This window comes from Oncorhynchus gorbuscha, linkage group LG17 (genome assembly GCF_021184085.1).
Source record: "Oncorhynchus gorbuscha isolate QuinsamMale2020 ecotype Even-year linkage group LG17, OgorEven_v1.0, whole genome shotgun sequence".
In the NCBI taxonomy this organism is placed as follows: domain Eukaryota; kingdom Metazoa; phylum Chordata; class Actinopteri; order Salmoniformes; family Salmonidae; genus Oncorhynchus; species Oncorhynchus gorbuscha.
Genome location: NC_060189.1, coordinates 19,764,524 through 19,791,358, shown reverse-complemented (window position 1 = coordinate 19,791,358; position 26,835 = coordinate 19,764,524). Strand labels below are relative to the sequence as shown.

General features: G+C 40.9%; 2 long non-coding RNA genes across 6 annotated transcripts in view; both read left to right on the top strand.

Moving 5' to 3' along the window:
* LOC124001594 overlaps nucleotides 1-12,535 on the top strand; it is a 33,855-nt gene extending 21,320 nt beyond the window's left edge. The window contains exons 5-8 of one of the 5 annotated variants that reach the window (XR_006832819.1): nucleotides 4,183-4,333; nucleotides 10,428-10,490; nucleotides 11,015-11,087; nucleotides 12,257-12,535. This is a non-coding gene — a long non-coding RNA (uncharacterized LOC124001594). Of the gene's footprint in view, nucleotides 1-2,771; nucleotides 2,941-4,182; nucleotides 4,334-10,427; nucleotides 11,314-12,256 lie in introns of those variants that run through there. The other 4 variants (XR_006832818.1, XR_006832817.1, XR_006832820.1 and 1 more) reach the window with 4 other exon arrangements.
* Nucleotides 12,536-14,022: 1,487 nt separating this feature from the next.
* On the top strand, nucleotides 14,023-25,889 carry LOC124001593. Its single transcript, XR_006832815.1, has 4 exons — nucleotides 14,023-14,477; nucleotides 16,766-17,170; nucleotides 24,418-24,464; nucleotides 25,384-25,889. It is a non-coding gene; the product is annotated as an uncharacterized LOC124001593 (long non-coding RNA).
* The last annotated feature ends 946 nt before the right edge of the window (nucleotides 25,890-26,835 follow it).

The following is a 26,835-nucleotide window of genomic DNA, read 5'->3' as shown; positions in this document are numbered from 1 at the left end:
GGACAAAAATGCTTCTAGGTTTTAAAAAAAGGTTTTTACCCCCAAGACTCCTGAACAGGTAATCAAATGGCTACCCGGACTATTTGCATTGTGTGCCCCCCCAACCCCTCTTTTTACGCTGCTGCTACTCTCTGTTTATCATATATGCATAGTCACTTTAAATATACATTCATGTACATACTACCTCCATTGGGCCGATCAACCAGTGCTCCCGCACATTGGCTAAACTGGCTATCTGCATTGTGTCCCACCAACCGCCAACCCCTCTTTTACGCTAATGCTCCTCTCTGTTCATCATATATGCATAGTCACTTTAACCATATCTACATGTACATACTACCTCAATCAGCCTGACTAAGCAGTTTTTTTTGTGGAATTTTTTTCCTTAATGAATTTACATACAGATGTATGTAGCCTCACTATTGTATATAGCCTGTTTTTTTTATTTCTTTACTTACCTATTGTTCACCTAATACCTTTTTTGCACTGTTGGTTAGAGCCTGTAAGTAAGCATTTCACTGTAAAGTCTACACCTGTTGTTTTCGGCGCACGTGACAAATACACTTTTATTTGAACAATTACATTCCTCAGTAAGAAAGTCCCCAATCAATATTTTAAATTCTCCTAGCGGCACAGTAGAAACTGTTCTTGTGGTGTCAGGTCACAGTTATTGTGTGTTCTTACTTACAACAGTTAATAGTTATATTTATTGTAGTGTTATTTGCTCCACCAGGTCAAAACCATTGATACAACTAGTAGTATTTTCCAGCATTTTCCATTTTCTTTGTGTGTGAAAAGAAATGGCCTGAAAGACAATAATCACTCATGTGAGACCATTACATGTGGGAAGTCATGGTGAAATATCCACTGTATGCAGTGTCAGTGTAATATTGCTCCCAAGAGTCTGACCCTTTCATCCCTACTAACAATGCACTCCTGATGATGTCAAGACTCTCTAAGACACAGACAGCCACACCAAACGTGTGGTTTGAGACCTCGCGATGAAGCTCTCACAACAATACGGAGAGGTTTGGTGCACACAACAAATTCTCTTTTCTTTTGTAAAAAGGTCCTTTTTTTTGAAGAGCACTGACAAATAACGTGGAGAGAAAGATGATAACTATGAGGGGGGGGGGGGGGTGGCGGCAGAGCTTTTGCCCAAGCTACTTCAGTTGCATTGAAGAGGACTTAGTGCCGATGGATGGTGCACTACAGAATGTCATGGATATAATTCAAGCTGCCAGCTTAATCAGGATGTTACCAGGAAACAACCTGCAAAAAGGAAGGAGCAATTGTTTGCTGACCCCTAACCCCAGAGCCCATTATAGATTGTCATAAATTATTTTAGTCCCTTTTATGTTGGGTGGCTCAGGATTTCTGCTGGGGTTTTTGGGAAATTCAATGAGGGACACCCAGAGCTTAATGCTCCACATGCATTAGGCACCCTTTTCTCATAACCTCACGTGGACAGATTAAAGTGTAAATCTCCCACCAAAATCAATCATCTTTGGGTAATTTCTTGTTGCCACTCGGAGGTTGGGCTATGTTAGCTGTCCGAATTTGGTTGAAACTGGTATTTTTTTAAATAATAGTTTTATGAGTTCATGTGTTTTTTCCAGGCCCTAAAGTAGATTTTGAGGTAGCCACCTTGTTATATTGAAATGGTGTGACTTTTATGTAAGTTATGCGTCTGCTAAATGACTTAAATGTAAATGTTATGAACCAGTTTTGCTCTGTTTATAAACCCCTCTGTTTATTAGTTGACATTTTAATGTTTCCAGTGCTGAGGCACTTTATTTTCCTGCCTGGTACTCTGCATAAATTGACATCGAATTGAATGGTTGAGCCCATCTCTGACATTGGTTAACATGTCAATCAATTCAAATGCTACCATAGTACCTTGATCTCTTACACACACACATTAGGACATTCCTTGAGTACCAAGTTGAACTGGAAAACTGGAAAAATCAGTGAAATCCATCAGCCATTTTTGTCTCTGTGTGTTAATTTGACCTGTATGTTATTTTAGGCTGTCCATCCTGGTGTTCTTCCTTCTACTGGAGAGCATCGAACAACTATTCCACAGAAGATAAAGAAATGTTTACTGGGTCTCATTAGTTGGTGATAGCAAATGTAAAAAAGTGGTCAGGTAGAAATAATAGTGGTCTTAAGTTTGGCTGCAATTCTTTTCATTATCAACCAGTGTTTGTGGAGCTGGAGGAAAATGTATTCTCCTGCCGCCAAGGGCTCTCACTTTTCAATTAAGTGTCATTCATTTAAGTGTCATTGCAGCACATCTTGGTTTCTAAGGGTTTTTGAAAGACACTGGATTGTCATAATAACCACACTTTGCAGCTGAATCATGGTTGTTCTGGCTTTTGGGAGTCAGGTAAATTCAACGGCTATTTGGCATTTGAAACTAAAGTGACAATTTTGTCTTGTGATGTTCCATTTGTGTACACGATAAAGATCTAAAAACATGTATCAATAAGTGTTTGCCATCGAAAGCAAGAAAGGAAATAACATCTTGCCCAATTATGTCCTTTTTGCCAGATTGATCAGAACTACTGTCACCTAGTTGTCAGCTTGTGAGTTGTGAGTTTTAGTCCTGCCATGGCCTTTGCCATGAGTTTACTGTGTGTGGTGTGGCTCATCCCTAATGTGGAGTGTACAGAGAACAGCTGCTGTGCTCTGTATCCCTGACCTTTGGGCTGCTGGACTGAGCTCTGGGTTCCATGGCGATGGCTCACTCCGCTCTACATGTTCGGCAGCCTTTGTAACTCCAGGGAAGGCTTGAATGGAGAGGACCTTGAAACATGTGGAACAGTCGTCCTTCACCAGCTTCAGAGGTTGTTAAAGACCACGTCAAAGGGTTGGTTGCCTGTTACCTGAAGAGATGGTTAGCTTTAACTGGTCGACCACTGAGCCCAGGAAAATAAGGTATGGCTTCTGTGAACTCTGCACCAGATAAGGCATTTTGATGTCATTATCATTTGATTTGTGATTTATCATTTGATGCATTCTTTTCATTTGTAAATGGAGTTGTGTGGTAGGTGAGGCTGTTAAAATGATCTTCATTGTCATGCTGGTTAGCACAGTAATCTTATGGCCTTTTGAAATGAAGCCATGTACCGGATTTCTTTCTTTGCGTCCTTGATATTTTTTTTCTAGAGAAAATGATGATTGATATTAATTTGTATAATTATTTAATCATTATTCAATATGGCAAATATGTGCAATAAGATCACAGGTTGAAAAAGTTTCTATCGGTCTTGCTGTTTCAGGGTCCCTCAGTGTTATATTTGCTAAATCTTGCAACTAGCCTGAGTGAGTCAAGATGGGGTTATTTTGAACGCTCTGTTCCTGTAATAACTGTGAGCTATAATTGAGTCATTCAGACCAGAGATATCAGTGCTCTACAAGTGACCGAGGTCAATAGACCAATCTTCCCGTCGAAATGAAAAGTGAACTGATTCAAAGAGGAATTCCACTTTTCAGACAAAGAGCAGATTAGTTCCTGTGTGTTTTTCTTGACAGTTAGAGTGGAGTTTAGATGTCGGGGGTGAGAACACATTTAGAACAGGTTGAGATTGGATCGAATGGCCGTGACTGGCCTCCATCCTCCACAAATGTAAAAGTAATTTGTGTAACCTCCAGCAGTAGCCTAACTGTGTGTGTGAATGTGATGAGCAAATTAAACACTATCTGTGACGTTGGTTTCTTTTGATAATCAGGAGCTCCACATTGAACCATAGCTCCAAGCTCTGCTATGCTCTGCTAAATAAAGTATCCTAATGTATTTTATACCCTACAGTGATCACTTGACTTTTTGTAGCCAACTTCTGTTTCATTAGGTTAGCTTCCATTCACAAATATCAGTTAAGTTCCAATTCTTTTCAGTATATCAAGATGTCAAACTACCACTTTTTATTTGTGTGTACCATGTGTTTTTCTTTCCATCTACAAGGTTTTTCACCATACATGCATGAATGAGCAAAAAACACGAAGAACATGATGGTTTGTGAAGTGTTTACAGTATATAGATAAGACCGTATAAGTACATTATCTCACTGTAAGGAAAGATTCTTCTGTTGTATCTTACTATGTTACATATCCATTGAGACAACAGGCCTGTGTTCCTCACGATGCTGTGTGTCTCCACCCCTGTCCTCCACGCTGCAGCTCCTGTCTCCCACCTGACGCTGCTCCTCTGTGGGATCACTGGTTCAAGCACACCCTTCTGCTGAAGGACCACCATGTCCTCACCACCGAGCGCCTCGTCCAGCTGTTCACTCCACTGCTACTGCCACACAATGCCTCCTATAGCACCAAGGTATGCATCTCACAATACACTAGTACAGTTTCTTTTACATACAGTACAGACTCCAGGGGTTTGAATCCCAGTTTTTTTCCACTTCTGGCTTGTTACTGTAGCAGTCCTCATGCACTGCAAGCACATAGGGCTCTAAAGTGCTACCAATTTGGTTGCATATGCTCTAAAAATGTTGTTTTGCGACCTAGCATTTTAATTTGGGAGCACCAGTGCCCTAAAGACAAAAGCGAGCGCATATTCATTAACATCATGGTTGTACGGAAGAGTATTAGGGCCAAATAATGAAAAAAAAAAAGGGATAAGTCTTGGTACCAGTTTAGGTTTTTTGCACATATAGTACTTTGAAAATTTGAAATACAAGGATAAAGTTGAAACTTTGAGAATAAAGTTACAATGAATTTTTTAGGATAGTCTAAATTAAATGGCAATATTTTGAGAATAAAGTCTATTTAACTTTACAAATTAAATCCAAATAGTAAATTAAATGTTTTATTTTAAAGACTTTACATTTTATTTAGAGAATGAAGTAAAAATATTGAGAATAAGGTAAACATTTTGAGAATTAAGTCGCAATTATATTTACAGATTAAGGTAGGGAATCTGTTTAATTGCATAGCTACCTGGCTCCATGTTGCTGTGCACTGTAAAAAGGCCTTAGATGACCTGGTAAAACCTATGGCTTTAGTAACACGGTTTCCACCGACATAACATAATGGCTAAAGCATCTATGCAGCAATTTATTGCAATACCATATGGTTTCGTTTTGTCATATGTGTCCATATGCCATATCGCCTTGGGACCTTTGGTCGTGTACTGCCGTCAGCGTCGTACGTGCCTAAGCTTCACCCCTTGAGGTTCGATTGACTTGGTTGTAGATCTGTTATATAGTGTCTTGTGTTACTACGAAACCTCCTGAAAATATCCAATCGGCTGCGCAACCTCTTCAAGGCCATAATACCAATAATATGGTTACTATGTCGTAAAAGACCAAGGATTTCCAATTCTAAAATATAGTTTCACCAGGCCATCTAACTCAGGAATTTCAACGGTGGCGTGCACAGCAACAGGGAGCCAGGGAAGGATGCACTTCACCAAATCCCCTACTTTAGTCTTGACATTCAACTGTGACTTTATTCTCCAAAATGTTTACTTCATTCTCAAAATGTTGACTTTATTCCCTAAATATTGCCACTTTATTCACGAAATGTTACAACTTTATTCTCAAAGTATTTAGAGTTTTTAAAAGTACTGTCTGTGCAACAATGAAAACAATTGAAGTACCACCACCCTCTATGTATTTTTCCTCTTCACTTGGCGGTAAGACTCTTCTGTGTGGCTGTACCATTAGAACAGTAAAAACGGCTTCTAGCCCAAACAGTTCCAAAGACATGACTCATATTACCTAAGCAACTTTTTCTTTCTTCCAACGGCAGATTGGTGGTCCTTATTTTACATTCAGAAACCATGTCGCGGGTCATTTGTTTACACTTTGTACAGTCATGTTACCTCTTAGCTAGCTAGCTAACAACCTGGTAACTTTACTAGTAGGCTATATCTGAACACTTAGCTAGCTAGCTAACAACCTGGTAACTTTACTAGTAGGCTATATCTGAACACTTAGCTAGCTAGCTAACAACCTGGTAACTTTACTAGTAGGCTATATCTGAACATTTAGCTAGCTAGCTAACAACCTGGTAACTTTACTAATAGGCTATATCTGAACATTTTAGCTAGCTAGCTAACAACCTGGTAACTTTACTAGTAGGCTATATCTGAACATTTTGGGGGCACAGAAAGAAAGTAAAAGGGATGGCTTCTTCAGGAGATCATTGATCTTAGCAATGAATGAATGACTGATCTCATGCATGTCATCAGTCACAAACATAGGAAAATAGTGTTTTTATACCATGTAGAAACCTAATATTCATTAACATCTATTTGTATGAACATTTTAGCTTTTTATAATAAACAAATCAATTTGTAAGTCGCTCTGGATAAGAGCATCTGCTAAATGACTTAAATGTAATGTAAATGTAATTTACAGGGTTACATATTTGTTTCAATGGCACAACATGTGTTTCAAAAGTAGCTAAAACATACAGTTTTGGCCCAACATACACTACCGTTCAAAAGTTTGGGGTCACTTAGAAATGTCCTTGAAGGAAAAGGTGTACAGAGGCCCATTATCAGCAACCATCACTCCTGTGTTCCAATGGCACGTTGTGTTAGCTAATCCAAGTTTATAATTTTAAAAGGCTAATTGTCCATTAGAAACCCTTTTGCAATTATGTTAGCATAGCTGAAAACTGTTGTCCTGATTAGAAGAAATAAAACTGTCCTTCTTTAGACTAGTTGAGTATCTGGAGCATCAGCATTTGTGAGATCGATTACATATTCTAAATGGCCAAAAACAAAGAACTTTCTTCTGAAACTCGTCACTCTATTCTTGTTCTGAGCAAAGAAGGCTATTCCATGCGAGAAATTGCCAAGAAACTGAAGATCTGGTGCAATGCTGTGTACTACTCCCTTCACAGAACAGCGCAAACTGACTCTAACCAGAATAGAAAGAGGAGTGGGAGGCCCCGGTGCACAACTGAGCATGAGGACAAGTACATTAGAGTGTCTAGTTTGAGAAAAAGATGCCTCACAAGTCCTCAACTGGCAGCTTTATTAAATCATACTCGCAAAACACCCGTCTCAACGTCTACAGTGGAGAGGCGAATCTGGGATGCTGGACTTATAGGCAGAGTTGCAAAGGAAAAGCCATATCTCAGACTGACCAATAAAAATTAAGATGGGCAAAAGAACACAGACACTGGACAGAGGAACTCTGCCTAGAAGACCAGCATCCCGCCTCTTCACTGTTGACATTGAGACTGGTGTTTTGCGGGTACTATTTAACAAAGTTCTTTGTTTCTGGCCATTTTGAGCCTGTAATCAAACCCACAAATGCTGATGCTCCAGATACTCAACTTGTCTAAAGAAGGCCAGTTTTTTATTGCTTCTTTAATCAGAACAACAGTTTTCAGTTGTGCTAACGTAATTGCAAAAGGGTTTTCTAATGATCAATTAGCCTTTAGCTAACACAACGTGTCATTGGAACACAAGTAATGGTTGCTGATAATGGGCCTCTGTACGCCTATGTAGATATTCCATAAAAAAATCTGCCGTTTCCAATAGTAATTTACAACATTAACAATGTCTACACTGTATTTCTGATCAAATTTATGTTATTTTAATAGACAAAAAGTTTGCTTTTCTTTCAAAAACAAGGACATTTCTAAGTGACCCCAAACTTTTGAATAGTAGTGTGTATGTGTGATATATAGGCCATATCTCAATCGATAAAAGTAAAGAATTCTGGTACTCCTACATTTTATATGTTAGGACACCATTGCCACCAATGAAAAGGTTCATTTAGAGCCCTGCAAGCACGTCATGCATTACAAGGATATCTTAAAACATTTTTACAGACACCTACAGTGTTAAACCTCAGACAACACGATATCAGGGGCTTTCGTATGTTAGTTGTCTTTCAAAGATAGCAGCCATTGTATGGACAATCGGTGTTAAGAAGGCGATAGCACTTTGGGCCTCTTTGTCTCTGTGGGTGTGAAACATAGTGATTCTCATTCATCAGATTACTACACAGGGTGACCTTGACCGAAGGGAAACTCTGACCCATGCACTAATCGCAAATAACAGTCTCTGCCCAGTCTCCTTTCATCCTGTGGCTTATTCTCCTGAAAACACAGGCCTTTAATTTGTTATTAGCTGAACTATTGCTGAGGCCTAGGCCTGTGTGAATGAGGCAGGCATTAGACCTTCTTCACAACCGAGGCGGGAGTCTTTGAAAGTCCCTACTCATTGACCTTGCAACAGAGTATGCCTAATTAAACGGCCGATGAAATTACAGTGACTATTCACCAGGCCCACAGAGGCTGAAATCTTGAGATAAGAGCATCTCATCTTCCTTCCTGAATCGTCTCTGTTACTTTCTTTGTTTGTGTGCTTAGGGTTTTCATTTAACTGAGACACATGCAACTGTATCACAAACCAAATCAATGTGTAAGTCTTTACAGATTAATCTCTTAACATTTGATGGAGTGGGAAATATCTGTTCTTCCCAACAAAGGATAAGTTTATTTCTTGTAATATAATCAGTTTTGAAAAACAACTATCTTATTTGTATTCAATTTCCTGGCGCAAGACAGAGAGGCAGAGAGAGGCTGTAGAGGCTCTTGAAAATATGAACTGACAAAGAGAAGGGAGGTGCCGCCATCCTGATCATCATGTCCAAGTGCACCAGGAAGAGCTTGAGTGTGTCTCTCTCTCGCTCGCTCTCTCGCTCGCTCGCTCTCACTCTCAGGGATTTATTGGCATGGGAAACATGTTTACATTGCCAAAGCAAGGGAAATATATAATAAACAAAAGTGAAATAAAAAATGAACAGTAAACATTAGACTTACAAAAGTTCCAAAATAATAAAGACATTTCAAATGTCATATTATGTGTGTATATATATGCACAGTGTGGTAATGATGTGCAAATAGTCTCGCTCTCTCTCTTTCTCTCCCTATCTCTCACAAACACACACAGCAGCTTATTCTCCTTCACTCTCATACACGAGAGCAAACTGAATTTCTATTCACGTCTTGCCACACAGCCTTCACCACTCTGTAACAAACGGGAGCATGCAGCTCGCATGCACACTCAAAGAGGCCCTTTGAGTATTCAAGGACCAACAGTTGCATTCATTGATATTTAAAATGCAGTGGTTTGGGTTTGTGAGAGCTCTCTCTGCTCCGTGGTACATTTGACTATATTTAAAAAGAGCAATATCTGGAATAGGGATCAGGACATTTTTGATTGTCAGTGTTGAAGAGGAGATCAGATTGGAGTTGGTGTTTGTTCCCCTCTCAGGATATGAAAGCCTGTACACACTGTCAGTCTCCCAATGACCTGCCTATAACAACTGATATTGTACATGTACTTAAAGTTTGTCTGTGTCTAAAATCCTCCTGATCATCCCCTTCATATTAGTGCTCATTAAAAGTTGTGAGCAGCCATCTGAGCTGAGAGGCAGCCTTTGAAGACAAGAGAGGGCCTATCTCTCAGATGATGATGGCTGGTTTGATATGGTGAAAGGAATCTGTATGTCATCACACAGTATCCTGGTCTCCCAGGAGATAAGTGGAGAGGAAGGAAGAGAGCAGTTTGTCTCTATCCTCTCTGCCAAGTGGAGATATCTTAACGTATTTCACATTACTGTCAGGATGATTGCATTCTTTAGGCGCTTGTCTAATCTCATGGGAGAGGGAGAGAGAGATGTGCAGTGCTCGGTCAGGATGTGTGCCACAGCCAGGCCTGGTAGATTACTTGTTTAATTGGTAGTAGTTCAATTTGACTCTCCCTTCACAATGTGGAAGCAATTAGAATGTGGTTTTAATTTGCCATGGTTGCAGGCCAAAGTGCTGCTGAGGACACTTTTGTCCCGTTCCAGTGAGGAGTGCCCCTCGGTGGAGGTGGCGAGTGAGTCATCATCCTGTGGCCTTCCCTCATTCCCCTATGACAGTGCTGTGGAGGTCCGACTAGTCAGACCTGCTCAGGAGCACAGCGCTGCAGGAATGCAAGGTCATTATTGCTCTCTCACCATGTCTGGCTGGCCACTTGATACAGTAGCTAATGTGCTAGTCCAAGTAGTAATGCATCACTCTCCAGGTTATGATAGTGAACTGTGTAACCAGTCAAACTAATGAGGGAAGTTGGGCGTATGACCCTGTCCAATGATGCCTGTGTTTTTAGACTAGAACTATTTCACTCAGAAGCAATTTGCAGATATTGCAAGTTTAGTTTTCACAACATCACAAACAGAAAAAATTCAGAATGGTGCCATTTCTGTTAAGTATGAGCAATCGCTATAGTGAAATGAAACTTCCCTCATATGACAAAGAATCACAACACTTTTAACGTAGGCCTCTTTCTGAATCCCTGGCTGCCCGCCTTCATAGGGCCCTCTTTTCAGACAAAGGGAAACCCAGAGTCCCAGCCTCCCCCTGTCTCTGAGCTCTGTGTGGGGCTCCCTTTCTTACAGGACTACAAAGTGGTGAAGAGGACAGCCAGGACGAGAGCCCCGTGGAAAGTATTCCTATTGGAGGTAAAAAGGCAGTGCTGAGCCCTGCATTCAGAGTTCTTGTGTAGCGTTGGTTTTCCTCCCACAGCCGCTGATAATGGCCTCTTTTAAATGGATGGCTGTGGCAGGATGATCAAGGTCAATCTGGGGTCAAAGTCCCACCTGTAGAGCTGTGCAATTCCTCTAATTATCTTGAAGAAACAGTGCATGTTTTCAGCTGGCCAGAGTAGAGTTGTGGCCAAATTGATAATTCACACCCATATAATGCAGCAGTTTCATTGTCAGGACACCGGGGTGTAGCTAGAGATTGGCCATTGGTTCTCATTATCTTCTAAACAATGCTATGCAGCAGCATACTTGAAAAGGCGAGATGTGAAGGCATGCTGAAAGCGGCCTGGGTTCCAGTTCACACCAGAATCTCAGAAACACTTGGCTAGCATAGATTTCATACTGAGCATTTCATCTGTGAACATCTCCAAGGGCGCAAGCCCACAGAACCAGTCCAGTTTCAAATCATAACTAATCAAAAGCATTGTTTTTTTGAAAAGAGACATTTGCAGTCCAGTTTCATGGCTGGAGCCACTGCTGTGCAACAGTGAGTGTTGCCAGCACAAACGGAAGGTAATGAGTTAAGAATGTGTGGCTGTATATGCTTAAAGTGACACGCATTTATTATTTCTACAAACAAAACAACTACAATGGACAGATACTTAGATATACAGTGTCTTCGGAAAGTATTCAGACCCCTCAACTTTTTCCACATTTTGTTACGTTACAGCCTTATTCTAGAATGGATTAAATAAATAAAAAATCCTCATCAATCTACACGCAATACCCCATAATGACAAAGCGAAACATGTTTTTAGATTTTGTTTTTTGCAAATGTATTAAAAATAAACTGAAATGCCTTATTTACATAAGTATTCAGACCCTTTTTCTATGAGACTCGAAATTGAGCTCAGGTGCCTCCTGTTTCCATTGATCATCCTTGATGCCTGACCAGCATCACCACCCTGGATGGTTCCGGCCTTGAATATGTGGACATCTATAAGTACCTAGGTGTCTGGCTAGACTGTAAACTCTCCTTCCAGACTCATATCAAACATCTCCAATCGAAAATCAAATCAAGAGTCGGCTTTCTATTCCGCAACAAAGCCTCCTTCACTCACGCCTCCAAATTTACCCTAGTAAAACTGACTATCCTACTGATCCTCGACTTCGGCGATGTCATCTACAAAATTGCTTCCAACACTCTACTCAGCAAACTGGATGCAGTTTATCACAGTGCCATCCGTTTTGTCACTAAAGCACCTTATACCACCCACCACTGCGACTTGTATGCTCTAGGATACTTGGGATATTGTGTGTAGATTGATGTGGAGAGATAAAAACGATTGAATCCATTTTAGAATAAGGCTGTAACGTAACAAAATGTGGAAAAAGTAATATTGTCTTAATATTTTCCGAATGCACTGTATTTGTCGCATAAATGTTACGTTGTTTAATCATTTCTGTAAGGCCAAACATTAATTTGTTGCCCACAGAGTCCAAAGTATGCGATCATTAGCCAACTCTTGACATTTCTAGCCTGAAACTGTAATTAAAATGACTATATTGCTATGCTATTATGTTGATTTACCACGGTGGATATATTTTACAACCTTTCAGCTTCTTTATTGATTTTGAAGACTGTGTAGTTGTCAAATATGATACCTAATCCACTATATATGGAAGTAGTTAGTGTTTTATTTAAAGAACATCACCCAATCTCTTCTGAGTCTGCCACGCAGGAGAGGCAGCAGAGCTCAAGATGAGGAGGAGGATCTGTCAGATAAGGGGAATCGTCGCCCATACCACCCCACCCCACACTACCCCACTGTGGCCTAATCATCGGTCAACACTGACCATATGGCTCACCGTCCCATAAGGAATTGTTACTAGGGTCGTACAGAGAATATACCCACCGTGTCTACAGATTTTTTTGAGTCAGTCAAAGGACACAGCTTTCATCTGTGCTTTTCATCCATTTACATATACAGTACCAGTCAGAAGTTTGGACACACCTACTCATTCAAAGGTTTTTCTTTATTTTTACTATTTTCTGCACTGTAGAATAAGAGTGAAGACATCAAAACTATGAAATAACACTTGGAATCATGTAGTAACCAAAAAAGTGTTAACCAAATTCAAATATTTCTTAAAAGTTCCCACCCTTTGCCTTGATGACAGCTTTGCACAATCTTGGCATTCTTTCAACCAGCTTCATGAGGAATGCTTTTCCAACAGTCTTGAAGGAGTTCCCACATATGCTGAGCACTTGTTGACTGCTTTTCCTTCACTCTGCAGTCCGACTCATCCCAAACCATCTCAATTGGTTTGAAGTCGGGTGATTGTGGAGGCCAGGTCATCTGATGCAGCACTCCATCACTCTCCTTCTTGGTCAAATAGCCCTTACACAGCCTGGAGGTGTGTTTTGGGTCATTGTGCTGTTGAAAAATGTATTATAGTCCTACTAAGCGCAAACCAGATGGGAAGGCGTGTCGCTGAAGAATTCTGTGGTAGCCATGCTGGTTAAGTATGCCTTCATTTGTAAATAGATCACTGACAGTGTCACCAGCAAAGCACCATCACACCTCCTCCATGCTTCACGGTGGGAACCACATATGCAGAGATAACCCGTTTACCTATTCTGCGTCTCACAAAGACACGGTGGTTGGAACCAACAATCTCAAATTTGGACTCATCAGATTCAAAGGACATATTTCCCCCGGTCTAATGTCCATTGCTCATGTTTCTTGGCCCAAGCAAGTCTCTTCTTCTTGTCGGTGTCGTTTTAGTAGTGGTTTCTTTGCAGCAATTTGACAATGAAAACCTGATTCACGCAGTCTCCTCTGAGCAGTTGATGTTGAGATGTCTTTGTTACTTGATCTTTGTGAAGCATTTATTTGGGCTGCAATCTGAAGTCCAGTTAACTCTAATGAACATATCCTCTGCAGCCTCTCCTCTCCTTTCCTGTGGCAGTCCTCATGAGAGCCAGTTTCATCATAGCTCTTGATGGTTTTTGCGACTGTTTTGAAGAAACTTTCAAAGTTTTTGAAATCTTCCAGATTGACTGACCTTCATGTCTTAAAGTAATGATGGACTGTTATTTCTTTTTGCTTATTTGAGCTGTTCTTGCCATAATATGGACTTGGTCTTTTACCAAATATGGCTAGCTTCTGTATACCACCCCTACCTTGTCACAACACAACTGATTGGCTCAAACGCATTTTGATGGAAACACTTACCCCAAATGAACTTTTAACAAGGCACACGTGTTAATTGAAATGCCTTCCAGGTGACTACCTCATGGAGCTGGATGAGAAAATGACAAGAGTGTGCAAAGCTGTCATCAAGGCAAAGTGGCTACTTTGAAAAGTTTCAAATATAAAATATATTTTGATTTGTTTAACAGCTTTTTTGTTACTACATGATTCCATATGTGTTATTTCGTAGTTGTGATGTCTTCACTATTATTCTACAATGTAGAAAATAGTAAAAACAAAGAAAAACCCTTGAATGAGTAGGTGTGTCCAAACTTTTGACTGGTACTGTATGAGAAAAAAACCCATAAAGCACTATGATGAAACAGCTTATCATTTAATAGATTTATTGATTGATTGATTGATTTAATTTGCCAGTTAATAAAACACATATACTGCATACACATTACATACATTTTAATAATGTGACCGGGATATTACAAAACACTCCCTAAATTCCATGGTGCAAAAACATTACAACATTTAGACTACATAGATACCGTTACATTACATACAGACATGAAGAAAGTTGTTTATATTGCTCGATCATTAGCCAAATTTGGACATTCTTTTAAAAATGTAATTACGAAGATAGATGCACAAATCAAAATGTTTGATCTGTCTTGTTTGCTCTTTAAGGAATAAATGATGGCTATGAAGTGGATAGTGAGAGAGTTGAGTACTCCTCTCATCAAGACCCTTCCCCTTGGTAAGAGCATTCTTCTTCTTCACTCCCTTTATGGGAAATAGGCCACCAGACACCAAAGTGGATGATGTACATTTGCATGTGGCTCTAATAATTCCCAGTTAATTTCTGTTAGATCAACGGTGTGCCACCCATTAACTTGTGCATGAAAACAAAAGGCCAGACTGTTATCAAGCCTAAAGTCTGCTCTCGCTAAAGGGTTCATGTTTCAGGAGGCGAGCTTTAAAAGCAGACCGTTGTGGTACTACGTGTACAAATAGTGTTTTAAACAAATATAAAATCAAGTATATTATAATAACTGTTTTTAAAGGAAGGCTCACAAGGATGAGTTTTAAGGTGACACATCCTTTTAATTTCCAGAGCTTTCACACGTCACGAATAGCATTTAGGCTGTTCAAATCAAAACATTGAGTGGTAGGAAAAGAACATCTAAATAGCTCCATGTTTTCACACATCTGAATATCAACATGACTTCATCAAAATCTGCAATTGTGCGGTCCCCAGAGCGCCTCTTCACCGGGAGCCCATTTGGGAAGGTAATGGCTGCGTAAACGTTATGAGGAATAATCTTCTCTGATTTCATGTGATTACTGGGCACCACGCTGACACAAGGGCCCAATGTGTTCGTCTCCCTGGCCAGGCCAGCGGGCTCTCCCAGTCTACCTATTAGCAGAGGAAAAGACATAATGGCCCAGCTCTATTGAGGCGCTGCTGTCTGCCAGTGCCAGCCCAATGACTGAACCTCTTTAATAAACATGAGCCAATTTCAGACTCCAGACCCTCTGATGGCTCCGTCTCCACCGTCATTAAGGCGCATGGTAAGCCCAAATCTAAGGCGATAAAACAAGTGTAAATGTAGAGGAAATAGCAAGAATCGCAGCTCTGATTGGCCACTGTGGTCGTGGTGGTCCTGTGCATAAATGATTGAAATGGGACTAATGAGTAGTTTTGCATGCTTGACATCTAATCTGGTCAGGGAAAGAGTGAGCTGTTGGAGGGTGACTACTGAGAGCGGTCACCATCATACCTCTTTCCTGCTCCTCTGTGATGCCCCCCCCCCCCCCCCCCCCCCCCGATGCTTATGTTTTAAGCATTCCACTTACTACAGTCACTTCTTGCGCTTTATTGCTTCAACAAGTGGTCTCGAAGTCCTGCACTTGAACGGAAACATAACACTGCAGGATGCTCTGCCCTTCTCTTTCTCTCTCTCTTGTTCTATCTCAATGTCTCTCTCTCCCCATCTCTTTTCCCCTTCCTCTATTCCTCTCTGTCACTCCTTCTCTTACCGTCTCCTTATGTATTTTCCTTTCTTCCCCTCTTCTCCCTTTTTCATTGTTTGCTTTATTTTGTCAGTGAGCCGCCAAATGCCATCAAAATACTCTGTGGCTGGAATCAAAATAAAAAACGGCCTCCACTCTGTTGTCTTAGACAATAATTATGATTTGCCAGTTAAGCCTAGACTACAGCTGAGGGATTGTAGTTTAAAGCAGAGGCTTTGGTGAAAAAAATGCATTTATAGCCCTTTGTGTGGCTCCTCATTATGTGTGGGCCCGATTCATTAAGTAATTGGTTTGCAGTTGTTTACATGAGTATTAAGGCTCTCTATTCAGGAGCCTTTGAGAGATACATTGTGCAAATGTTGCATGTTATGAATGCAGAATGAGAGGCGGGGGCCAGTCCTATTGGCCAAGCACTACACTCGGCTGAAAAGCAAGAGAAAAGCGCTGGGTGCTGCTTTGCATAGCAATGACTTTGCCTTAATACGCTTTAAAGATTAAATATATGCAGTCTATACAAGATACAAAGAGATACTCTTAACACATTTATATGTGCTCATTTCACTATTATGGCATTGGAGAGAATTGAGGTCTTTCATATTCTGTTTTTTTTCTCTCGCCTCCACGCAATGTTTTTCAGCAAGACACTTTATAGAATGTGCTGTTTTATTGTATTATGAATCACAGCCAAGCAGACAGATCTGCGACATTTTTTTAAGGATTCATCCATTAAAAATCTTTTGCTGCCATTGTGAGTGGTAAAGCAAAATCACTTTGTGGTTGAGTGGGGATGAAAGGAATAATGCAGGAAGGAGTGAGACTTAATAAGCAGCTGCACTCCATGTAAAGACCACTTGTTCCCCTTTGTCTGCGGGTGCATGCCTCTGCTTCCTCTTCTGCAAGAATCTTTGTGCTGTTTTTCTTCCTTTACTGTAGGAATTTCAGATGGTGTTTCTTTTCTCTTATTTTTTCTTCTGTTTTTTCCTATCTTCTTTTGGCCTGGCCTTGATTTAGGAAGAATGATCTCAAAACATAGTCCACCCACACAGACAGTGTGGTGAAGAAGGTGCAACAGCGCCTCTCAACCACAGGAGGCTGAAGAGAACTCTCACAAACTTTTACAGACGCACAATTGAGAACATCCTGTCGTGCTGTATCACCGCATGGTACAGCAACTGCACTGGCTACAACCGCAGGGCTCTCCACCGGGAAAAAACTTCCTGTTCATCCCGCTATCATCCAGAAGGCGAGGTCAGCACAGGTGCATCATAGCTGGGACCCAGAGAGTGAAAAACAGCCTCAGCCTGTTCACCCCGCTATCATCCAGAAGGCGAGGTCAGCACAGGTGCATCATAGCTGGGACCCAGAGAGTGAAAAACAGCCTCGGCCTGTTCACCCCGCTATCATCCAGAAGGCGAGGTCAGTACAGGTGCATCAAAATTGGTACGAGAGACTGAAAAACAGCTTCTATCTTAAGGTCATCCGACTGTTAAATAGCCATCACTAGCCAGCTTCCACCCGGTTACGAAACCCTGCACCATAGAGGCTGCTCCACCATATACATAGACTTGTAAACACTAGTCACTTTAATGTTTACATACTGCTTTACTCATCTCATATGTATATACTGTATTCTCTTCTACTGTATTTTAGTCAATGCCACTCCGACATTGCTCAATCTAATATTTATATATTTCTTAATTCCATTTTTTAAAAACTTTTAGATTTGTATCTGCGCTGTTAGATACTACTGCACTGTTGGAGCTAGGAACGCAAGCATTTCGCTACACCCGCAATAACATCCGCTAAAGATGTGTATGTGACCAATAAAATTTGATTTGATTTATCTCTCCCTCTCCAGTTATCAGTGGCTGCTATGTTTGTGATGGCGTGTCCCTGCTTGACAAAAACCTTAACTTGACAATTAGTGTGTGGAGCGTTCCCTTGGTCCACAATATGTGCTCAGGCATTCACCCCCCAATCACTCAGACAAAGTGTCATAATCAGAAGTTAGCCCTCTGTGGAAGAGGCAAGAGGAAACAATGTGTGTGGCTCTCTCGCAGAACACAGGGAGGGAGAGCAGGAGGGAGGGAGAAAAATAGAGAGATTTTGCCCCAGAAAGAGGCAGGTAGAGAGACAGACAAACAGAGACCGATTAGATAGAAATGTGGTAAAGGACTTTTGGCAGTGAAAGACCCATAGGGACAAACTGCTTTATTTCAGTGCACATTCCTGGCAAAGTTAGACAAACACCCAGTCTGAAAACAAAAACTTGCTCCTACCCCTCGACACTTCTTACTGGCCCTTCATTTGTAGATCTGAAAGCATTGACATTGTGTAAGCAATATGGGTGTAACTCCATATACTGTAACCCACTGCAATGGTCTATGATTTGATTTGGGACCAGAGAAGAGAAACAGACAGTGATAGACAGATAACGACAGAATGGCAGGCAGCATTGAGAGGCTACTGCCAGAGGAGGTCACTCTCCTGCATTGGGTTCCTCTTCATTCGCACCATGCCCGACACTCACCATGCCCGACACTCACCATGCCCGACACTCACCATGCCCGACACTCACCATGCCCGACACTCACCATGCCCGACACTCACCATCAAGTATCCATCTGTCTAATCCCTGGTTAATCACACAATATCATGTATTTTCATTCATATTCATGACAAAAGTAAAGTTTTGTTTTTCATAAGAGGAACATTTTATTAGAAAATAATTTGTCACATCCCGATAAGTAATTTGTCTAACTTAGGTAGTTTAAAACAATTTTATAATGTAGTGTAAACTTGTGAATAATTTGAAATGGTCTAGAATTCAATTGAATATATTTAGGCTATTCCATTTTATTTCTGTCAATCATTGTTGTGTTCTGTTCTGTCAAGCAGCTGTGATTCCAATGAAGGAGCTGCCTGCTATCAATGAATGTAATTGAGTGTGAATCTGTGGCACCATTTTTACAGCTCTGCAGTTCCTCTTTATGGCCAGCAGAGAGCACTCACATGTTAGAGAGCACAGAATGGAAGCAGTGAATGCCCAGGGTTGCCTCGCACTGTTGGCCCTCTGAGTGCTAGCTACATCCTACTATAGTACTCTGCTGTTTTAAACGTCTAAACAGACCTAAACAATTTAGCTGTGGGTCATAGCTGGGAATGGAGTAGGAGTTGATGGGGTGATGGGTCTCCCTCTTTGTACCCTTTTCCTTTAGACTAACGCTGGGCTAGAGTGCCTGTGCTATTAGCATTTCTTTGTGGGTGTTAGCAGCTTTAAAAAGACAGGGTAAATTAAGGCAGAATTCTCTACCAGCCTGTGCCAACAGTATATTAAATACCAGGAATAAGCATCATTTTCCCAGACAGAATCAACCCTGTATAGCTTTTCCATTATTTAAGCACATCATCAAATTTAATTCCAATAAACTCATTACAAAAACAAAACAACAGTCCAAATTCTCAATCATTATATAGTGCAGTTTGGATGGATAGCATATGATAAGTAAAGGATAGAGTCATAAGCCTATGTCACCTTTACATAGAGACTAGCAATAAGTATGTCTAATTGCGGAGAATAAAATCGTATTTTTGAAATGCAGAAGGATAATACGGGTGTTTATTTGTGTTATTGTGGAATTCTCATATAAAGGGTAGTAGACATGATGGGTTATATTAATATATACTTGTTTTGTATCATTTGTGCCAAAGTTTCATACAACATTTCTCCATTCTGCAAGGAATATAACATAATGATAGATAATAATCAAATGTGAGAAAAAGCATGAAGTTGTGATTGAACGATGGCAGTCCTGCTCACAAACCTTATTGTAATGTAGATATAACATAAGGTAAACAGTAATATGTAACAATCACAAAAACCAGGACAGAGACTCTCCAAAAAGGAGGCATTTCAGTGGTAGCTATAATTTTCATAATTTCCCGCATTACATTCAACCCGGCCTACCAGAGTCTGCTAAACCGTGGCCGGCCCAGTCTGTCTTATATATTCAGATCATTGCCTCAATTAAGGCAAACTCCGCATAAGATGAACTGACATAAATGTTTATGGAAATGGAATACTAGATTGAAGGTCATCGGCGACCTGGGCCCACTATGGTAATGGCCCAGTCTTGAAAATCAGCCAGTCCCTGTCTGAAGTGGAACAACTGATAGCTCAACCCCCACGCTGCTTTGGGAAGTTATATAAAAGAATATTCCCATTTTTTTCCCGGAAACATGCTTTTATTTTTACCATCATTACAGTGGCGGGAGAAGAAGTAACATGTTGCTGTAAATGGCTGGATATTAAAGAGGGACTGTGAATATATAAACATATTGACCATGTCTGTGTTTTCACTTCCTTGTGTTACCCAACTGTTGTAAATTCAGTGTGGTTAAAATATCGTAGCCTAGAATGCTATGCCGTAACAGCTGATGTTGAATTATGTTAAATAAGTCCCTGTATGAACGAAAAGGACCCGTGTTTGACAGGCTATGTTAGTGTAGAAGCAGGCTAAATGGGAAGTAGCAGACCAGACATCCTTGTCTCACTCTTTTCTGTTCCATCTTCACTTCATCTAAAGCAGTGGTTCCCAAACTTTTTATAGTTCCGTACCCCTGCAAACATTCAACCTTCAGCTGTGTACCCCCTTTAGCACCAGGGTCAGCGCACTCTCAAATGTTTTTGGCCATCATTGTAAGCCTGCCACACACACACACTATACGATACATTTATTAATCATATGAATGAGTGTGAGTTTTTGTCACAACCCGGCTCGTGGGAAGTGACAAAGAGCTCTTATAGGACCAGGGCACAAATAATAATCAATAATTTTGCTCTTTATTTAGCCATCTAACATTTAAAACTTTATTTTTTCATCGAAAATTCTGAATAACTCACCACAGGTTAATGAGAAGGGTGTGCTTGAAAGGATGCACATAACTCTGCAATGTTGGGTTGTATTGGAGAGAGTCCCAGTCTTAAATCATTTTCCACACGCAGTCTGTGCCTGTTTAGTTTTCATGCTAGTGAGGGCCGCGAATCCACTTTCACATAGGTGGTTGTAAAGGGCATCAGTGTCTTAACAGCGCGATTTGCCAAGGCAGGATACTCTGAGTGCAGCCCAAACCAGAAATCTGGCAGTGGATTCTGATTTTAAATTCAATTTTCACAGAACCGCTTGTTGCAATTTTGATGAGGCTCTGTTCAGATATCGGTAAGTGGATTGGAGACAGGGCATGAAAGAAATAACGAATCCAGTTGTTGGTGTCATCCATTTTGGGGAAGTACCTCCAACTTCAAAGAGCTCCAACTTCTTAATCATAGCCTCGATTTTGTCTCACACATTGAATATAAACTCAGCAAAAAAAGAAACGTCCCCTTTTCAGGACCCTGTCTTTCAAAGATAAGATACAAATAACTTCACAGATCTTCATTGCAAATGGTTTAAACACTGTTTCCCATGCTTGTTCAATGAACCATAAACAATTAATGAACATACACCTGTGGAACGCTCATTAAGACACTAACAGCAATTAAGGTCACAGTTATGAAGCTTAGGACACTAAAGAGGACTTTTTACTGACCCTGAAAAACACCAAAAGAAAGATTCCCAGTGTCCCTGCTCATCTACATGAACGTGGCATGAGGCACGAGTCATGAGGACTGCAGATGTGGCCAGGGCGATAAATTGCAATATCCGTACTGTGAGATGCCTAAGACAGCGCTACAGGGAGACAGGACGGACAGCTGATTGTCCTCGTAGTGGCAGACCACGTGTAACAACACCTGCACAGGATCGGTACATCCGAACATCACACCTGCGGGACAGGTACATGATGGCAACAACAACTGCCCGAGTTACACCAGGAATGCACAATCCCTCCATCAGTGCTCAGACTGTTCGCAATAGGCTGAGAGAGACTGGATTGAGGGCTCGTAATCCAGTTTTAAGGCAGTCCTCACCAGACATCACCGGCAACAATATCGCCTATGGGCACAAACCCTCCGTCGCTGGACCAGACAGGACTGGCAAAACGTGCTCTTCACTGACTTGTCACGGTTTTGTCTCACCCAAAAGGGTGATGGTCGGATTCATGTTCATCATCGAAGGTATGAGCGTTACACCAAGGCCTGCACTCTGGAGCGGGATCGATTTGGAGGTGGAGGGGCAGTCATGGTCTGGGGCAGTGTGTCACAGCATCATGGGATTGAGCTTGTTGTCATTGCAAGCAATCTCAATGCTGTGCGTTACAGGGAAGACATCCTCCTCCCTCATGTGGTACCCTTCCTGCAGGCTCATCATGACATGACCTTCTAGCATGACTGCCACCAGCTATACTGCTCGTTCTGTGCACGATTTCCTGCAAGACAGGAATGTCAGTGTTCTGCCATGGCCAGCGACGAGCCCGGATCTCAATCCCATTGAGCACGTCTGGGACCTGTTGGATCGGAGAGTGAGGGCTAGGGCCATTCCCCCCAGAAATGTCCGGGAACTTTTTTTTGAAAAGTACAGACAATTTTTTTTAAACATTTGATTTGAAGCTCAACTTGCACTAAGACAACCTCATGGATGTTCTTATGAAAAGCGATTTAGTCAGGACTAGCTACAAGGTTGCACAAACTGATGACTTAACCATGTAGCTATTGTCTGTCTGGTATTCCTTAAATTAAACACAATTTCAATGAAAAGCAAAGAATGTTGCTGGAGTGTTTGATAATAGTGGATTTCTGGAAACAGGTTAATGAGACTTCATCTAATCTTTCTAGATGTTGAAGTTCCCTTTATGCCCAGACTTTCTCCGACGTAAAGGGGACTTGAACATTACAAAAGGGACAGATTTTAGAGTGTCTTAGCAGCTATTATGCCAATCTTGCAAGGTTGTTTTTAGCCTGTAATGAAGCCTAAAACATTTTGATTTTAAAGATGTTCACTGCAAGATTACAATCAGCTCCTTCTATCACGTTGACAAATTGGATCAGGGCTGTGAATCTTATTTCATATCTGTAGCAAAGTTCTACCTTTTTGAATTTGTTGAAGTTAATTTATATTTGTCTAAAGTCCAAAAACAAATGATTTTAAATAAATATGGGAATTTTCTTGCATAGAGCATATCTCATTTAATCATATCTGAATGTGTACCCTTTGAACAAAACATGTGTTTTCTAAAACAATTGCTCTCGGTTTCAGGAGGACATACTGTATGCAAGGTGCCCTTTCAAATGCAGACAGACAGGCTGATTATTTGTGATTGCATCCTTGCTTCGTCCCCCATTCCCCCCCCCCTTTTTTTACCTTGGTTTCTTGACTGGCTCCGTTTTGATTTGCCTGCTCTGAGTGTCAAAGGTTTTCAGAGGTATACTCTCTTTTCTTGCCTTGAGGCATAGGGGTAGACATCATCCAAATATCTGCCGGGAAGCTTATTGATATGTCAACGTAATGGTTGCAATATAATGGTAATGCCACCTATGTAATTGAATGCATGTATTGGAAAGCAATCTTCTCACTGTTGGAAATGGGTAGGGAGTGTTTCTGTTTGTTGTTTGTTTGGGTGGTGTGACAAAAGTAGAAACGTGGTTTGTAAGATGGAGTGCCTTTCAATAGGATCAGAGCCAACGTAATTGAGTTCATATACTCAGTGTACAGCAGTCACATTTGGCTGGGCTTGGAGAGAAGGGGGTAATTGTGAGGATGGCAATCAGAGGGGTCATGTGTTTGAATTGAGGGACACATGGATGCAGATGGATGAACACTGTGTGTGTGTGTGTGTGTGTGTGTGTGTGTGTGTGTGTGTGTGTGTGTGTGTGTGTGTGTGTGTGTGTGTGTGTGTGTGTGTGTGTGTGTGTGTGTGTGTGTGTGTGTGTGTGTGTGTGTGTGTGTGTGTGTGTGTGTGTGTGTGCAAACTGTCCTATTTTTGTTCCATCTCAAATAAAATATTTTAACTGTTGAACATAAAAGTATAAACAGGCCATATGGATGTACAATAACCACGACAGATGATGAGCATATATTGTGGTGGTTGTGAATAGGCCCTGTGATGATGTAAATTGAAGAGGAGGCCTTTAAAAGTAGAACAGCCTACTGCATATGCATCAAGGCACATCAAAGCCCTTTCAGGGGTCACACATTTACATAGCGATATCACTGATGCTATGGGAACCCAGCAACCCTGTCTTTGGACCACTTCTGAATAAAGAGGGGGCTTGTGGAAGTCCTTCAACGTGATTAGAACAGGAGTCAAGGAAGTTTCCTTTGGTTTTCCTTCCCTTTAAAACAGGCTTAGGCTTGGAAGTCTGGCTCCTCAAGTTCCTGATAGGCATCCTTGTAACATGCGTGTTACATACACATTTTGGTAAAGGCACTGGTACAAGAAACTAGGCCTTTGATGGTGTGTGTTGTACATTTGATTGATGGGACATGCATAGAGCTAGAATGGTCCTCCATCTCTGTTGCCTTTATTCATGGTGTTTGTGTGATTTCACTGACTGTGACAATGATATCCGTTTTATCCTTGAAGGCCATTTACTTAATATGTGCCTGACTTATTGGACACAACTGCCGTACATTTAAGTGCTCTCAATGTCAAAGATCACTGTCACAATGACTGACGGAAGAAATTATGCTTTTAACAAGGTTATCCACTTTTCTGTGCATTTTCAGGAGAGAAAAGACAAAACTGAAAACCTACTCTGCAGTACAGTCTAAAGGTGAGTTAGGAATGCAGCCACATCCATCCTAAATAATGCTGTCTCTTATCTCTGTTTCTCATCCTGAAGTAAGCTCGTTGTTAGCAATATTATGAACCACTTGAGATGTTATGCTAATGACAGAATCATCCATCTATGCATGGTTCACAAATGGGTGTGAAAAGGGCACATGGACAATTATTCAATATCTTGCTCTCTGTTATAGCAATGCTACATCTGTAATTAGTATAGATTTCACAATGATCATATCAGTTCTTGTTTGGATTTGAATAGCCCCATCTCTGCTTTTATGAATGTCATGATTCAGTATCATGCCTCAAATGTTGGTTCTGTGTTATTTATATTTTTGGGAAGATTCAGACGATAGCAACTCCAAGATAGAAGCTGCCTTACGTCCTCAGCCCTACAATACGAACAATGACAACTCTGAGGATTATTATGACTGACTACCTGAGTAAAGGGATTATTATGACTGACTACCTGAGTAAAGGGATTATTATGACTGACTACCTGAGTAAAGGGATTATTATAATTGACTACCTGAGTAAAGGGATTATTATGACTGACTACCTGAGTAAAGGGATTATTATGACTGACTACCTGAGTAAAGGGATTATTATGACTGACTACCTGAGTAAAGGGATTATTATGACTGACTACCTGAGTAAAGGGATTATTATAATTGACTACCTGAGTAAAGGGATTATTATGACTGACTACCTGAGTAAAGGGATTATTATGACTGACTACCTGAGTAAAGGGATTATTATGACTGACTACCTGAGTAAAGGGATTATTATGACTGACTACCCGAGTAAAGGGATTTTATAAAGTCAATGAATTTATTATTTTAACCCCCCTTTCTCCCTAATTTCGATCTTGTCTCATCGCTGCAACTCCAATGGGCTCGGGGTGGAAGGTCGAGTCATGCGTCCTCCGAAACATGACTCGCCAAACTTCGGTCCTTAACACTCGCCCGCCTGCCAGCCACACCAATGTGTCGAAAGAAACACTGTTCAACTGATGACAGCCTGCAGGCGCCCGCCACAAGGAGTCGCTAAAGCATGTAGAGCCAAGTAAAGCCCCACCGGCCAAATCCTTCCCTAACCCAGACGACCAATTGTGCGCCACCGTATTGGACTCCCGATCACGGCCGCTTGTGATACAGCCCGGGATTGAACCTGGGTCTGTAGTGACACCTCTAGCGCTGCAATGCAGTGCCTTAGACCGCTGCGCCACTCGGGAGGCTAGAGAAAAGGGATTCTTAACAGAAGCTGCTGAGAACGCTTTAGAGAATGTCACCATACTGTTTAATTGTTTTCTTCCATCCATTACCCTTATCTGGCTAGATTATTTTAACGTTGTAAAATGTATACATACTGTATCGTACAAGAATAATAATAATAATAAACCTGATGCCTCTTACTGTGGATAAAGTATGTGAAGCGTTTTTTTTTTTTTTAAACACGCCGATGTCAACCCTGCTTCAGTCTCTTTATCTGAACGACTCTTACAACTCATAATAACAGCTTGAAATAGATTAATCTGGTCTTTTAAAGCGATTTGTTTGCACTAGGCTGGAAATCATGCATTTTGAATGCTGCTAGCATCTCCGAGTGGTCTGTATCTAGCATGCTTGAGTGTAGTGATGTGAGTCACCTGTGAAATGACAAAGCACAATGGCCACTCTGGATGTTACCAAACGACAGGCAGACCTGTTGAAGTGGCCCATCGCCCAGGACAAGATAATAATTTATTAAATTCCTATAGTACATTTCATGGTATCTCAAAGACGTATCGTCGTGTTTACAGTAGAAACAACGGATCACAATGTGTGTTTTTGGAACTGTTTAGTGAAGTTGTAGTTATGTACAAAGATGATATCAGACCTGTATTAGATTTCTATTTCATTTCCCATGTGCCTTTTCATTTTCTATGACATTTCAAACTCCCTAATATCTTATTGCTTTAAGGAATGTTTTAGTACAATCATGTTTTCATGTTTTATTTTTGTATGCTTTTTGATCAAATTATTGTTGGAGTAGACATGCAGTACTCAGAAACATAATTCAATTTGATATGGAAAAAAGATGTGCTCTTTGTTGGTTCACTTTGTTTAACCCCTCAACCTGCCCTCCCTCCCATCTACCCTTTTCCTTTTCACTCTTAAAGTAACAGTACCTCTCAGTGACGGTGGCTGTGTTCAAGAGAAGCAAAACCGTAATGTGTCATGGGGAAATTGTGACTGACTGACTGATCTACAAATAATAATGATTTGTTATTTATAATGCAATATTCTATGTAGATCAGTCAGTTGGCAGTTGCCTGCACTGTCGGCTGCAATGTCAAACAATCTCAATTCATATTTACT